Genomic DNA, 17,311 nt, shown 5'->3' on the forward strand with positions numbered 1-17,311 from the left:
GGGTTGTTAACCAATGTCATACAAAAATGTGTGTACTATTTGATGAGAAACTAGTTTGTTCTGTAAACCTTCACCTAAAGCTCAATAAATAAATAAGAAAAAAAAACCTCAACAAAATTCTTTCCAATAGAGTTCAACACCATATCAAAAAAAAAAAAAAATAGTTCACCATGACCAAGTGGGATTCATACCAGGTATGGAGGGATGGTTCAACATTAGAAAAACAATCAATGTAATCCATCATGTAAATAAAACAAAAGACAAGAATCCCATGATCTTATCTATTGACGCAGAAAAGGCATTTGACAAAGTTCAACAGGCATTCATGATAAAAAAAAACTTTCAGCAAAATAGAAATAGAAGGGAAATTCCTCAACATAATAAAGGGCATTTATACAAAGCCAATAGCCAACATCATCCTAAATGGAGAGAGTCTGAAAGTGCTCTCCTTGAGATCAGGAACCAGACAAAGATGCTCTTTATCACCACTCTTATTCAGCATTGTTCTAGAGGTCCTAGCCAGAGCAATTACGCTAGAGAAAGAAATAAAGCACATCCAAATTGTTAAGGAATAAGTAAAAGTATCTCTATTTGCAGATGATATGATCTTATACACAGAAAACCCTAAGGAATCCTCAAGAAAACTACCGAAACTAATAGAAGATTCCAGCAAAGAATCTGCGTAGGAGATAAACATACAAAAATCAGCTGGATTCCTCTACACCAACAAAGAGGACCTCAAAGAGGAAATCACTAAATCAATACCATTTACAGTAGCCCCCAAGAAGATAAAATACTTAGGAATAAATCTTATCAGAGATGTAAAAGAACTACACAAAGAAAACTACAAGACACTACTGAAAGAAAGCAGAAGAGACCTACATAAGTGAAAAAACATACCTTGCTCATGGATAGGAACTCAGCATTGTGAAAATGCCTATTCTACCCAAAGTGATCTATAGATACAATACAATCCCGATTCAAATTCCAATGGTATTTTTTAATGAGGTGGGAAAACAAATCACCAACTTCACGTGGAAAGGGAAGAAGTCCCAGATAAGTGAAACATTACTGAAGAACAAAGTGGGAGGCCTCACACTACCTGATTTTAGAAACTATTATACTGCCACAGTAGTCAAAAAAGCCTGGTACGGGTACAACAACAGATACCTAGACCAATGGAGCAGAATTGAGAATCCAGACATAAGTTCATCCACCTATGAGCAGCTGATATTTAACAAAGGCTGGAACTCCACTGATTGGGGAAAAGACGGTCTCTTTTACAAAAGGGTGCTGGCATAACTGGATATCCACCTGCAAAAAAGAAAAAAAAAATGAAACTGTTTGCTACATACTTCACATCAGGCAAAAAAACTAACTCAAAAAGGATCAAAGCCTAGATATAAAATCTAAAACAATAAAGATCATGGAAGAAAAAATAGAGACAATGATAGAAGCCCTAATATGTCACACATAAAACATTACCAACAATGCACGAACATCAGAAGAGAAACTAGACAACTGGGAGCTCCTAAAAATCAAACACTTATGCTCATTCAAAGACGTCACTAAAAGACTAAAAAGACCATCTACAGATTTGGAAAAAAATTTTTGGCTACAACAAATCTGATCAGCATCTAATCTCTAAAATCTACGAGATACTGCAAAATCTCAGCAACAAAAAGACAAATAACCCTATTTAAAAATGGGCAAAAGATATGAACAGGTACTTCACCAAAGACAGCATTCAGGTGGCTACCCAATAATGATCAAATGCTCACTATCATTAGCCATTAGAGAAATTCAAATCAAAACTACAATGAGGTACCATCTCACTCCAACAAGGCTAGCATTAATCCAAAAATGACAAAATAATAAATGTTGGCAAGGTTGTGGAGAGACTGGAACACTTATACACTGCTGATGGGAATGTAAAATGGTGCAACCACTTTGGAAATTGATGTGGCACTTCCTTAAAAAGCTAGAAATAGAAGTACCATATGATCCAGCAATCACACTCCTTTCAATATATCCTACAGAAACAAGAGCTGTCACAGTAATAGATATATGCATACCCATGTTCATTGCAGCACTGTTCACAATAGCAAAAAGATAGAAACAACCTAGGTGCCCATCAACAGATGACTGGATAAACAAATTATGGTATATTCACACAATGGAATACTACAAAATGATAAAGAACAACGATGAATCCTCAAAACGTCTCATAACATGGGTGAATCCGGAAGGCATTATGCTGAGTGAAATTAGTCAGCCACAAAAGAATGAATATTGGATGAGACCACTATTATAAGAACCGAAGAAAAGGTTTAAACACAGAAGAAAACATTCTTTGATTGTTATGAGGGTGGGGAGGGAGGAAGATGGGTATTCACTAACTAGATAGTAAAAAAAACTAAAATAGTAGACAAGAATTATCTTAGGTGAAGGGGAGGACAACACACAATACAGGGGAAGTTAGCACAACTGGACTAAACCAAAAAGTAAGAAGTTTCCTGAATACAACCAAACACTTTGAGGGATAGAATAGCAGGGGCAGGGATCTGGGGGCCATCGTTTCAGAGTACTTCTAGGTCAACTGGCATAATAACAAAGTTTATTAAGAAAAGGTTCTGCATCCCACTTTGGTGAGTGGCGTCTGGAGTCTTAAAAGTTAGCGAGCAGCCATCTAAGATGCATCAATTGGTCCCAACCTACCTGGAGCAAAGGAGAATGAAGAACATCAAAGACACAAGGGAAATATTAACCCAAGAGCTAGAAAGGGCCATATAAATCAGAGACTCCATCAGCCTGAGACCAGAACTACCACCAATGACTGCCCTGACAGGGAACACAACAGACAGTCTCTGACAGAGCAGGAGAAAAGTGGGGTGCAGAACTCAAATTCTTGTAAAAAGACCAGACTTAATGGTCTGACTGAGACTGGAGGGATCCCAGAAGACACGGCCCCCAGACTCTCTGTTAGCCCAGAACTGAAGCCATTCTCGAAGCCAACTCTTCAGATAAAGATTAGACTGGAACATAAGACATAAAATGATACTTGTAAAGAGAGTGCTTCTTAGCTCTAGTAGACACATGAGACTAAATGGGCAGCTTCTGTTCAGAGGTGAGATGAGAAGTCAAAAAGGGACAGGAGCTGGTTGAATGGACACAGGAAATCTGGGGTGGAAAGGAGGAGTGTGCTGTCACAGTATAGGGAGAAAAACTAGGGTCACATAACAATGTGTGTATAAATTTTTCTCTGAGAAGCTAACTTGAACAGTAAACCTTCACTTAAACCACAATTAAAAAAACAAAAAAAAGAAAACCTGCTAGATGCCAAGAGATTTTCATTGACAAAACACATAAGACAAAGATTAAACAGCTTTTTCTCTAAGTTTACCTTTGGCAGTAATAATAATAAAATCCACAAATGCTGATAATTTCCAATACATAAGTGGAAAATAAATGAAAGTGTTCTATTTAATTTATAAGATCAGCCTTTGAGCATTATGAAAAACCATATTTTACAAGGAAAATAAGAAATTGATTCACACAGACAATTTCCTAGGTTAAATCCATGAAAAGGTAAATTTTAAAGGGGATATATTGTCAGACCTAGGCTTGTGTAGTAGGAGAAAAGATATGATGGGTTGTGTCTGAAGCCTGAGTATTTTATCTTCAACAAATTCCTAATTCCAGGAGTAAGGATAACAAAAGAAAAAAATCCTAAAGGCGAATTCCGAAAGGCAGTGAAATGCTACCTTAAGACTTCAGAGTTTATCTTTTTTTTTTTTTAATTTGCATTTGCCTTTTTATGTAATTTTTGTTATATTTCCAGGAGAAATATACATGAGAAAACCACATTTCATATGTTCTGAGTAATCAGAATATATTGGACAAAGTTTGAATTTTCTTGTTCACTATTTTCTTTCCTGACTTAGAACTTAGGAGATAAAAACAAACCAAAAAGAAATTCAGGTTCTCCTAAGACAAAGTCTTCCTTTTTTTAACCAACAGTTACAAAAAAAGACATATTCCATAAGTTATTACTGGTTTAGGGTTTCTTTTCATCTTTTATCTGTATCATTACTATAATAACAATATTACTAATATTTATTGAGCATTATGTTAGATAGCCACCACTCACTTATATGTCGGTTTGTTATACTGTTGCGGCTTGCATGTTGCTGTGATGCTGGAAACTATGCCACCAGTATTTCAAATACCAGCTGGGTTACTCATGGTGGACAGGTTTCAGCAGAACTTCCAGAGTAAAACAGATTGGGAAGAAACACCTGGCGATCTACTTCTGAAAATTAACCAATGAAAACCTTACAGATCATAACAGAATATTGTCTGATATAGTGCTGGGAGATGAGCCCCCTTTAGTTCAGAGATATTCCCCAGAGGAGAGAGGAAATAGTTTGTTGATCAATTAGCCAGCCTCTATTACTATGTACTTACTGTGGACCATGTACAGTACTAAATATTCATAAACATAAATAGTTTATAATCCAACAACTCTTTTATGCAGGTACTGTTATTACTCATGTTTATAGATGCATAAATGAGGCTCAGGAGGATTAAGTAAACCACAAGGCTTGACATCTACTCAGTGGAAAAGAAAGGGCCCACCTTTGAATTGATCTACTGAATCTAGAATTTCTATGGCAACAAGGCTGGATGGGACCAACCATCCTGGGGACTGGGCCCACTGACATGATAAATTGACCTCCACCAGGAGCAGATCCAAAATTTACACTTAGCCACTCAGCTATTGATGGATTTTCAAGCCAGAAAAACAAAACAAAACAACAACAACAAAAAAAAACCCAACTGATTCTTAGGCAAAAGTAAGTAGTTTTGGCCAAAGAAACAGTCACGGCCTTCAGATCTGTACATATCTATGTATGGCAATATTATTCCATTCTCAACCACCACCACCATTACCATCACTAATGTTATCACTTACTTGTGTTTTTTAAGTTCCTATAATGTGCCAGGCATAGTTCTAAGCATTTTTTACATGTAATATTATCTAATTCAATCCTCACAACAAATGTATGAGGTCAATACCACTCTCGTTCCACTGTACAAAAGAGTACACTGAGGCATCAAAAGATTAATTGCGCAGAATTACACAGTGTGTAAATGGAAGATTAAATTCATATGAAATGTTAAGCATAAGGTTACTACCTGAATAACCTCGACCGCAGTGATTAACTTCTATAGAGAAGGATGAAATGCCTACCTTCTTGTAAAGATTAAATACAGTGAGTCACAAAAAGCACCTATAACTGCCTGATGCATAATAGGATCACGTTACAAGTGTATCATCTGCTCCCTTAATTAGAATAAACCCAAACAGGATGCGGTTTTTGAAACTGCAGTCATTGAACACGTTATTCCCGATAGAAGTCCTGGCATTTACATAAAAAGAGGAGAGGAGAATCCAAAGAACATCATAGGAATAATTCAACGGCACGGGGAGTAGAGAGCCTCAGAACATCAGCTATTGAGGCTGCCTCCAAACTATATACATACAGCCCTCTTCACACCAGTAGGGTCTCCTCTACTTATGGTAAAGGTAACCTGGCTCTCAGTAGAAACCAGAAAGGGCTTTCTCCCAAGGTTCTGTGCCAGTTATTAATTTATTGCTTCTCAGCTCCAAATTCACCCTTTCTTGTCTGCTCAGTGAAAATAGGGATGAACCCTTCGATATTTTCTCTTTCCAGCTGGCACGATATTATAAGTTTTATCAGCAGAGGGCACAGGAGAGACATTATAGGAGGAAGGGGTCTTCCTTCCTGGTTCTAGTGTGCTTTCCCATCCATGGGTCTTCCAGTGCCTGGCTTCTGCAGTGCATGTGTTATCCAGCACAGGCTTCTGCAGAATGCACAGCTTCCCTAACACCTAGCTCCCACAATGCACTGCAGCCAGCAGCACTCAACAGCCAGCAGCTTTCTCCAGCAATCCCCTCAGGAGACTGTGTAGCAGAGTGCCTCCAGCAAGCTACCTCTCCATAAATGCTTTCTCTGAAACCCTAGTGGGCAGATTGGCACTACCACAGTGATTGTTCTACCTTCCAGTGAGCTACCACCGTGCTCTCCAATAAGGTCTGGATCTCAGCCCTTGGTCAAGGAAGAAGAGCTCTTACTTAAGCACCTTCTGGGGTAGTGGTTGTTCTTTGTATCTGCTATTCTTGCATTCTTTAGTGCTGTATTTACTTCTTCCTATCCAAACTCCCATTACTCCCATCCTCAGTTATAGTTAATAATTCTTTGTATTAAACTTTCCCTGTTCAACTTACTGTGTGGTTCCTGTCTCCTGATTAGACCCTGACTGATACAGGCTCTCACTGTGGCTCTTACATAAGTAGTGTCTTAAGGGGGCTCAGAACCAAATCCTGGGCAAAGAGGAAAGACTTTAGGTTCAAAACAAAACCGCAAACAAGTTAATCCAACACATTACAAGAAGTTTCTATGACACCCTTGGTCAAAACACTGACATTCCATATTCATGAGAAAGAGTAAATAGAGTTGTTTTTCTGAGGGTGATTGGAATATCTTTTGCCCAATTTGTGTTTCAACACTAACTTAGCCTGGTATGCTTTCCTGTTAGAAGGGAGGTCCTAAGGGAAGCTGCTTTTATAGACCAGGAGACCTTCTAAACAAAACCTTGGTGGCCTAAGGATATTAAGGCAGCCTGTACAGGGTCTATAATTCCAGCTGTCCACATTTTTTGGCCACTGGGAAAATCTGGCTTTGCATTTCAGTAAAATGTAGAAATTAAATTGCCTTTATCTAATCTCAAAGTTGGAAAAATTTATTTATACATAGTGGGCAAATCACTTTAAACACCTCCCAGCTTTCATTTTATGGCACTGAATAAGCCATATACACTTTCTTGTCTCCTGCAGGAGTAAATAATGTCCATGTACTTGGATTAAGTCATTGGAAAATATCGGGAAAATCCTTCCTTTTGGAAATAATTTCATTGGGTCAGATTATCATCATAAGAAGTTCTTACACAGAGAAAAGCAAAACAAAAGCAATAAAAAAAAGTGGCTTTAATTTTGCTTTTTTCTTTAAACCTTAAATACATTATCCTATGTTATTACTGTGAATAGTTAACTCATTCAGCTGCTAACTGAAAGTTTAGAGGTGTGGATCCACCCAGAAGCACCTGAGAAGAAAGACAGGATGATCTACTTCTGAAAAATCAGCCATTGAAGACCCTGTGGAACACAGTTCTACTCTGGCACTCTTGGGTCTCTATAAATCAGGATCAACTTGATGGCTACTGGTATGTAATCTTTAGTGTTTCTTCGTGGAAATACATGTCTCAGAAAACAAAGCCAAACAAAACTTTTGGTGGGATGTGGCCAATATTTAGCTTATTGCTTCTAAACCTGCAGAGCAATGTAAAAACTTGATTCACTATTGGAGCAACGTATATGGTAACTCAGTCAAGGAAATTGCCAGTTGCTTGTTATCTTCTTTTTTCTTTAAAATGAAATATTCAAGAGTTATTTACATTTAGGGAAGTTTAAAGTTCTACATGACTTAATTCCTCCCCAAAATATTTTTTAATCAGAAAATTTCTAAAAATTTCATCATATGCTAATGTTCTCAGTAGGCTTTTCTATGTGTCTACCCTTTTCTCTCAATGCAAGACTGTTTGCTTTAAATAAAAAAGGACTCCTTCAGGCCATGTGACCACTAATAAAATTGTTAACCAATATAAAGCAAGCACAACTCAAAATTTTATTAACAAATGTCATTCAGTGTGAGGGCATGGCCTTGTGAACCTGAAAAAAAAATATTAATAAATTCTAGTGTCCTTCATAACAACTCTGTTAAGAAAATGTTAAAATTACATTTAGAATCTTCTGCATATGAAGGTATGAAGGAACAAATGTACGTAAAATATTTTTAGAAAAATTTATATTTAGTATCATGATTTTTTTTTCCAAGTTTGAATGCTTGGAAGGATAAGCCCTTAGCTATCCAAAATAACTCATTCCCTGATCTGCTTCTGATATCAGAGATTTTTACAATTAGCTTAAAACATGATCCTCTATTCTACTTGTCAGTATTAATACAAATAAAAATAGTTACTTTTTTTGGATATTTACTATACCAAAAGCCCTTTATGCATATTATTTCATTAAATGTGATTTCTATTTTACTAGCTTGAAAGACAAGGCCCAGAGAGGTTAAAAAAAATTTCCCAAATCATGTAACTAGTTGGTGGAAGAAATGAAATTTGACACAGGAGTATCTGAACAAATGAACATTTCTACTGTTCCACATTGTGTTTTCCCAATTCCATGGCTTGTGGGGGACTGTTTGCGGCATACTCATCAACTCACTGCTATGGAGGAATTTGCGTATACATGAAAGAAAAAGTATTTAAATACCAAAGCACTGAAAGTTTTTTTTTTTAATATACCACCTTTTTATTTTATTTTAACTTGTAATTTAATTAGTCACCCAGCTTGATAATCACACAAATTTATTAGATAAATTTAGCAGAATTTTTTATGGACCGTTTCCATTTATCATTAAAAAAATCTAAATACATGTTTTCACTTCAAGTCAAAAAATATTCCTGTTTCAAGATGTATTGACTTTTCTAATGTAACTTTCAGCCTTTTTGAAATAGCCACATCCTGGAAGCCTGAAGAAATCTTAATGCAACTTCCAAATGGGTCTAACCCTACTAGGGAGTAGTTTTGGCACTGGAAGAATTTGGCTCAGCAGCTTTCAGCAAAGTCCCAGCACAGGAAGTCAATTAGCTTGGAAAGATGAAACATCTGAAAATGTAAATTGCTATTTCAGTTGCAACTCTATGTGTTATGTGTGTAGAAAAGCAAAAACACATTTGTTCAAAGGATTTAGCATTAGTCGTCACATTGGAAGGAAAAGAAAACTTAGATAAGTTCACATAAACACATGATTTGCCTTTCATAAGGTACAATTTTCCACGTGAGAAAGCTATTGATGAATGTGGAGTCTAAGACGTTTTCTCTTTGGCTGTCATAAGATTTTCGACAAATGATACAAAAGAACATCTTTGAATGTGATGAGTTCAAGAGGATAAATGGTCACCAAGGACTGGAAAGCCAATGGGTCCCAATATCTCTCAGCTCCCATGTCCTAATGCAGGTATTTTGCCAGAAATCATTCACAGTCTGAGTTGAGTCATGGGTTCGGAGTGCTGCCTGCCATTCAGGAAAATAGAGAGGCACAGTTTTCTCCTGATGCCTGCTGGGGTTGGCACTGTTTAAATATATTTTATCTTGGAATTTGAAGGTCGATGTATTTTTCCTAAATCGGAATAGATAATGAGAGTCAAAATGGCTGGTGTTTTGGGAATGACCAATCTGTGGGTTTTATTCCAAATGACTCATGTTTCTGTCTCTCTTCCAAAATAAGTGCTTAGCTCTAAGTATTAGTGCGATTGAGAAAGTTGGGAAAATTCTGTTGTTTTTCAAAATCTTTATTGATATGATCCTGCCCAGGAACTAATGACTGTCCAACAAATACCAGCCAAACACTGCTATCAATTGCAACTTTAACAAAAAGAACCCCAGCCCCAGCTCCACCCTCACCTCTGACCTCTTTCCAATTCACCCACCCTCTTCTTTGTGGATACTCTGCCTAGGACACAACTGCATTTGATATTACCAGGTTATAATAATTTATCAATATATCTGCCCCCTACTCTACTATGAGCAAAAAAGAAGCAGGGATTATGTCTTGAACATTTAAAAAAAAATCTAATCCAAACAACAGTGAGATGCCACTGTAAACATATTAAAATATATATATTAAAATGGGTAAAATCCAAAACACTGACAACACCAAATGCTAGTGAGGGTGTGGAGCAACAGGAACTCTCATCCATTCCTGGTGGAAATGCAAAACGCTACTTTGGAAGGCAGTCTGGCAGTTTCTCATGAAACTAAGCATAGGCTTTCATATGATCAAGCAATTGCTTCTATTTACCCAAATGAGATGAAAATGTATATCTACATACAAATCTGTACATGAATGTTTATAGCAGCTTTGTTCATAATTGCCAAAAATTGGAAGCAACCAAGGTGACCTGAAATAAACAAACTATGATACATCCATACAATAGAGTATTATTCAATGATAAAAACAAATGAGCTTTCAAACTACAAAAAGACATGGAAGAATCTTAACTACAACAACACATACAGCAACTATACAAGTGGACCTCACCAGATGGCATACACAGGAATCAAATCGACTACATCTGTGGAAAAAGATGATGTAGAAGCTCAATATCATCAGTCAGAACAAGCCTAGGGGCTGAATGTGGAACAGACCATGATACAAAAGAACATCTTTGAATGTTTTTCCATTTGAAGCTGAAGAAAATTAGAGCAAGTCCTCAAAAGCCAAAATATGACCTTAAGTATATCCCACCAAAACTTAGAGACAGAAACCCTGGTGGCATAGTGGTTAGGTGCTACAGCTGTTTAACCAAGAGGTCGGCAGTTTGAATCTGCCAGGCACTCCTTGGAAACTCTATGGGGCAATTCTACTCTGTCCTATAGGGCTGCTATCAGTCGGAATCGACTCAACAGTGGGTTTGGTTTTTGGTTTAAACTTAGAGACCATCTCAAGAATAGATTTGATGCATTGAACACTAATGACCAAAGACCAGCCGAGTCATGGAATGACATCAAGGTCATCATACATGGAGAAAACAAAAGGTTATTAAAAAGAGAAGAAAGAAATAAAAGACCAAAATAGATGTCAGGAGAGACTCTGAAACTTGATCTATTATGTAGAGTAGCTAAAACGAAAGGAAGAAATGATGAAGTAAAAAAGCTGAACAGAGATTTCAAAGGGCTGCTTAAGGAGGCAAGTACTATAATGAAACGTGCAAAGATCTATAGCTAGAAAACAAAAAGGGAAGAACACACTCAACATTTCTGAAGCTGAAAGAACTGAAGAAATAATTCAAGCGAGTTGCAAAACTGAGGGATTCTACGGGAAAATATTGAATAAGGGAGAAGGAATCAAAAGAAGACAGAAGGAATACAGAGCTACTATACCAAAAAGAATTGATTGATGCTCAACCATTTCAGGAGGTAGCATATGATCAAGAACTGATGGCACGGAAGGAAGAGGTCCAAGTTGCACTGAAGGCATTGGCAAAAAACAAGGATCCAGGAATTGATGGAATATCAACTGAGATATTTCAACAAATGAATGCAGCACTGGAAGCGCTCGCTCATTTATGCCAAGAACTTTGGAAGACAGCTACCTGGCCAACCGACTGGAAGAGATCCATATTTGTGCCCATTCCAAAGAAAGATGATTCAACAGAATGAGGAAATTATCAAACGATATCATTACTATAACGCGCAAGTAAAATTTTGCTGAAGGTCATTCAAAAGCAGTTGTACCAGTACATTGTGAGGGAACTGCCAAAAATTCAAGCCGGATTCCGAAGAGGATGTGGAATAAGTATTGAATTGTGTCCCCCAAAAATGTGTGTCAAATTGGCTAGGCCATAATTCCCAGTATTGTGTGGTTGTCTCCTGTCTTAGTCATCTGGTGCAGCTATAACAGAAACAGCACAAATGGATGGCTTTAACAAGGAGAAATTTATTCTCTCACAATCCAGGAAACTAGAAGTCTGAACACAGTGTGCCAGCTCCAGGGGAAGGTTTTCTTTCTTTGTTGACTCTGGGGAAAGGTCCTTGTCGTCAGTCTGCACTGGTGGAGGAGCTTCTCAGTGCAGGGATCCCAGGTCCAAAGGAGGCACTATTTTCCTGGCTTTTGTGTCTTGGTGGTATGAGGTCCCCCTTCCTCTCTGCTCAATTCTATCTTTTATATCTCAAAAGAGATTGACTCAAGACACAACTTAATCTTGTAGATTGAGTCCTGCCTCATTAACATAACTGCCTGTAATCCTGCCTGATTAACATCTTGGAGGTAGGATCTACAACACATAGGAAAATCACATCACATGAGAAAGTGGTGGACAATCACATCTCCTGTTTTGTGATCTGATTATCCTATGTGCTGTAAATCCTAACCTCTATGATATTAATCAGGCAGGATTAGAGGCAGCTAATAAGTCAATCTACAGGAGTAGGTTTTATTTTGAGTCAATCTCTTTTGAGATATAAGAGAGAATTGAGCAGATAAGAGAGGGACTTCATACCAGCAAGAAAGAAGAGCTGGGAGCAGGGCATGTCCTTTGGACCCAGGGTCCCTGAGCTGAGCAGCTCCTAGACCAGGGGAAGATTGATGACAAGGACCTTCCCCCAGAGCAAACAAAGACAGAAAACTTTCCCCGAGTCTTCTAGCCTCCTAAACTGTGAAAGAATAAATTTCTTGTTGTTAAAGCCATCATTTGTGATATTTCTGCTATAGCAGCAGGAGATAACTAAGATATTGCTGATGTCTGATGGCTCTTGGCTGAAAGCAGAGAATACCAGAAAGATGTTTTTCATGTTTTATTGACTACGCAAAGGCATTCTACTTAACAAATTACAGATAACATTGAGAAGAATGGGAATTCCAGAAAACTTAATTGTGCTCATGAGGAACCTGTACATAGACCAAGAGGCAGTCTTTCAAACAGAAAAAGGGGATACTGAGTGGTTAAAGTCAGGAAAAGTATGTGTCAGGATTGTATCCTTTCACCATACATACTCAATCCCTGTGCTGGACAAATAATCTGAGAAGCTGGACTATAAGAAGGAGGCGGCATCAGGATAGGTGGAAGATTCATTAACAACCTACCATATGCAGATGACGGAACCTTGACTGATGAAAGTGAAGAGGACTTGAAGCACTTACTGATGAAGATCAAACACTTCAGCCTTCAGTATAGATTGCACTTCAACATAAAGAAAACAAAAACCTTCAAAACTGGCCCAATAAGCAACATTATGATAAACAGAAAATACTGAAGTTGTCAAGGGTTTTATTTTACTTGGATCCACAATCAACACAGCAGTTAAGAAATCAAAGGATGTATTGCTTTGGGCAAATCTGCTCAAAAGACCCCGTTAAAGTGTTAAGAAGCAAAGATGTCGTTTTGAGGACACAAGCCATGGTATTTTCAGTCACCTCATACGAATGGGAAAGCTGGATAATGAATAAGGAATACTAAGTAAGAACTGTTGCCTTTGAATCACGGTGTTGGTGAAAAATATTGAATATACCGTGGAATGGCAGAAGAACAGACAAACCTCTCTTGGAAGAAGAACAGCCAGAATACTCCTTAGAAACAAGGATGGCCAGACTTTGTCTCACATACTTTGGACATGTTATCAGGAGGGACAAGTCCCTGGAGAAGGATATCATGCTTGGTAAAGTAGAGGATCAGCAAAAAAGAGGAAGACCTTCAAGAAGATAGATTGACACAGTAGCTGCAACAATGGGCTCAAACATAGGAATGATTGTGAGGATGGTGCAGAACCAGTGTTTTGTTCTGTTGTACATACGGTTGCTATGAGTTTGAACCAACTGGATGGCACCTAACAACAACAAAGTGAAAGAAGCTAGTCTGAAAAAGTTACATACTATATAATTCCAATTATACGACATTCTTGAAAAGGCTAAACTATAGATATTGTAAAAAGATCAGGGGTCCTCAGGGGTTCAGGGTGATACAGAAGGGAGCATAGGGTGTTGTTCAGGCAGTGAAACTGTTATATGTGTCACTGTAATGGTGGACACATGACACTATGCATCTGTCAAAACCCATAGAATGGTACAACACAAATTGGGAACCCTAATATAAACTATGAACTTTACTTAATACTAATGTATTAATTTGGTTCATCAATAATAACAAATATACCAACGGGATGCGAGATGTTAATAATAAGAGAAACACTGTTCGGGGCAGGGGAGGGAGATACAGGGGAACTTTCTGTACTTCATGCACTATTTTTTTTTTTTTTAAACCTAAAACTTCTCTCCCCCACGTCTGTCAGTTTGTTGTACTGTGGGGGCTTGCGTATTGCTGTGAAGCTGGAAGCTATGCCACTGGCATTCAGATACCAGCAGGGTTACCCATGGAAGACAGGTTTCAGCTGAGCTTCCTGACTAAGACAGACTGGGAAGAAGGACCTGGCAGACTACTTCTGAAAAGCATTAGCCAGTGAAAACCTTATGAATAGCAACGGAATATTGTCTGATATAGTGCTGGAAGATGAGCCCACCAGTTTGGAAGGCACTTAAAAGATGACTGGGGAAGAGCTACCTCCTCAAAGTAGAGTCGACCTTAACGACATGGATGGAGTAAAGCTTTTGGGACCTTCGTTTGCTGATGTGGCATGACTCAAAATGAGAAGAAACAGCTGCAAACATCCATTAATAATCGGAACCTGGAATGTACGAAGCATGAATCTAGGAAAATTGGAAATCATCAAAAATTAAATGGAATGCATAAACATCGATATCCTAGGCGTTAGTGAGCTGAAATGGACTGGTATTGGCCATTTTGAATCAGACCGTCAAACAGCCTACTATGCTGGGAATGACAACTTGCAGAGGAATGGTGTTGCATTCATCGTCAAAAAGAATGTTTCAAGATGTATCCTGAAGCATAACGCTGTCAGTGACAGGATAATATCCATATGCCTACAAGGAAGACCAGTTAATACAACTATTATTCAAATATACGCACCAATCACTAGGGCCAAAGATGAAGAAATAGAATATTTTTATCAGCTGCTACAGTCTGAAATTGATTAAACATGCAATCAAGATGAATTGATAATTACTGGCGATTTTAATGCGAAAGTTGGAAACAAAGAAGAAGGATCAGTAGTTCGGAAATATGACCTTGGTGATAGAAACAATGCTGGAGATTGAATGATAGAACTTTGCAAGACCAATGACTTCTTCATTGCAGATAACCTTCTTTCACCAACATAAACTGCAACTATACACATGGACCTCGCCAGAAGGAATGCACAGAACTCAAATTGACTACATCTGTGGAAAGAGACGATTGAAAAGCTCAATATCATCAGTCAGAACAAGGCCAGGGGCCGACTGTGGACTAGACCATCAATTGCTCATATGCAAGTTCAAGCTGAAACTGAAGAAAATCAGAGCAAGTGCACGAGAGCCAAAATATGACCTTGAGTATATCCCACCTGAATTTAGAGACCGTCTCAAGAATAGATTTGACGCATTGAACACTAGTGACCGAAGACCAGACGAGTTGTGGAATGACATCAAAGACATCATCCATGAAGAAAGCAAGAGGTCATTGAAAAGACAGGAAAGAAAGAAAAGACCAAGATGGATGTCAGAGGAGACTCTGAAACTTGTTCTTGAGCGTCGAGCAGCTAAAGCAAAAGGAAGACTTGATGAATTAAAAGAACTGAACAGAATATTTCAAAGGGCGGCTCGAGAAGACAAAGCAAAGTATTATAATGACATGTACAAAGAGCTGCAGATGGAAAACCAAAGGGGAAGAACACGCTTGGCATTTCTCAAGCTGAAAGAATTGAAGAAAAAATTCAAGTCCTCAGTTGCAATAGTGAAGGATTCCATGGGGAAAATATTAAACGATGCAGGAAGCATCAAAAGAAGATGGAAGAAATACACAGAGTCATTATACCAAAAAGAATTAGTCGACGTTCAATCATTTCAAGAGGTGGCATATGATCAGGAACTGATGGTACTGAAGGAAGAAGTCCAAGCTGCTCCAAAGGCATTGGCGAAAAACAAGGCTCCAGGAATTTATGGAATATCAATTGAGATGTTTCAACAAAGAGATGTAGCACTGGAGGTGTTCACTCATCTATGCCAGGAAATATAGAGGACAGCTTCCTGGCCAACTGACTGGAAAAGAGATCCATATTTATGCCTATTCCCAAGAAAGGTGATCCAACCGAATGTGGAAATTATAGAACAATATCATTAATATTGCACGCAAGCAAAATTTTGCTGAATATCATTCAAAAACAGCTGCAGCAGTGTATCAACAGGGAACTGCCAGAAATTCAGGCCAGTTTCAGAAGAGGATGTGGAACCAGGGATATCATTGCTGATGTCAGATAGACCCTGGCTGAAAGCAGAGAATACCAGAAGGATGTTTACCTGTGTTTTATTGACTATGCAAAGGCATTCAACTGTGTGCATCATAAGAAATTATGGATAACATTGCGAAGAATGGGAACTCTGGAACACTTAATTGTGCTCGTGAGGAACTTTTACATAGATCAAGAGGCAGTTGTTCAGACAGAACAAGGGGATACTGATTGGTTTAATATCAGGAAAGGTGTGCGTCAGGGTTGTATTCTTTTACCATGCCGATTCAATCTGTATGCTGAGCAAATAGTCCGAGAAGCTGGACTATACAAAGAAGAACGGGGCATCAGGACTGGAGCAAGACTCATTAATAACCTCCGTTATGCAGATGACACAACCTTGCTTGCTGAAAGTGAAGAGGACTTGAAGCACTTACTAATGAAGATCAAAGACCACAGCCTTCAGTTTGGATTACACCTCAACATAAGGAAAACAAAAATCCTCACAACTGGACCAATGAGCAACATCGTGATCAACGGAGAAAAGATTGACATTGTGGAGGATTTCATTTTACTTGGATCCACAATCAATAGCCATGGAAGCAGCAGTCAAGAAATCAAAAGACGCATTGCATTGGGTAAATCTGCTGCAAAGGACCTCTTTAAAGTGTTGAAGAGCAAAGGTGTCACCTTGAAGACTAGACTTGAAATACCCAAGCCATGGTATTTTCAATCGCATCATATGTATGTGAAAGCTGGACAATGAATAAGGAAGACTGAAGAAGAATTGACACCATTGAATTGTGGCGTTGGTGAGGAATATTGAATATACCATGGACTGCCAAAGAACGAACAAATCTGTCTTAGAAGAGGTACAACCAGAATGCTCCTTAGAAGCAAGGATGGTGAGACTGCATCTTACATACTTTGGACATGTTGTCAAGAGAAATCAGTCCCTGGAGGAGGATTTCATGCTTGGCAGAGTACAGGGTCAGGGGAAAAGAGGAAGACCCTCAACGAGGTGGATTGACACAGTGGCTGCAACAATGAGCTCAAGGATAGCAACGATTATAAGGATGGCTCAAGACTGGGCAGTGTTTTGTTCTGTTGTGCATAGGGTCGCTATGAGTCGGAACCAACTCGATGGCACCTAACAACAACAACAAAACTTCTCTAAAAAATAAAGTCTATTAAAAAAAAAAAATCCAACCCCTAGTGCCACAGAGATGGTACTTAATAAATGGCACTTAATAAATA

The sequence above is a fragment of the Elephas maximus genome, chromosome 12 (genome assembly GCF_024166365.1).
Source record: "Elephas maximus indicus isolate mEleMax1 chromosome 12, mEleMax1 primary haplotype, whole genome shotgun sequence".
In the NCBI taxonomy this organism is placed as follows: domain Eukaryota; kingdom Metazoa; phylum Chordata; class Mammalia; order Proboscidea; family Elephantidae; genus Elephas; species Elephas maximus.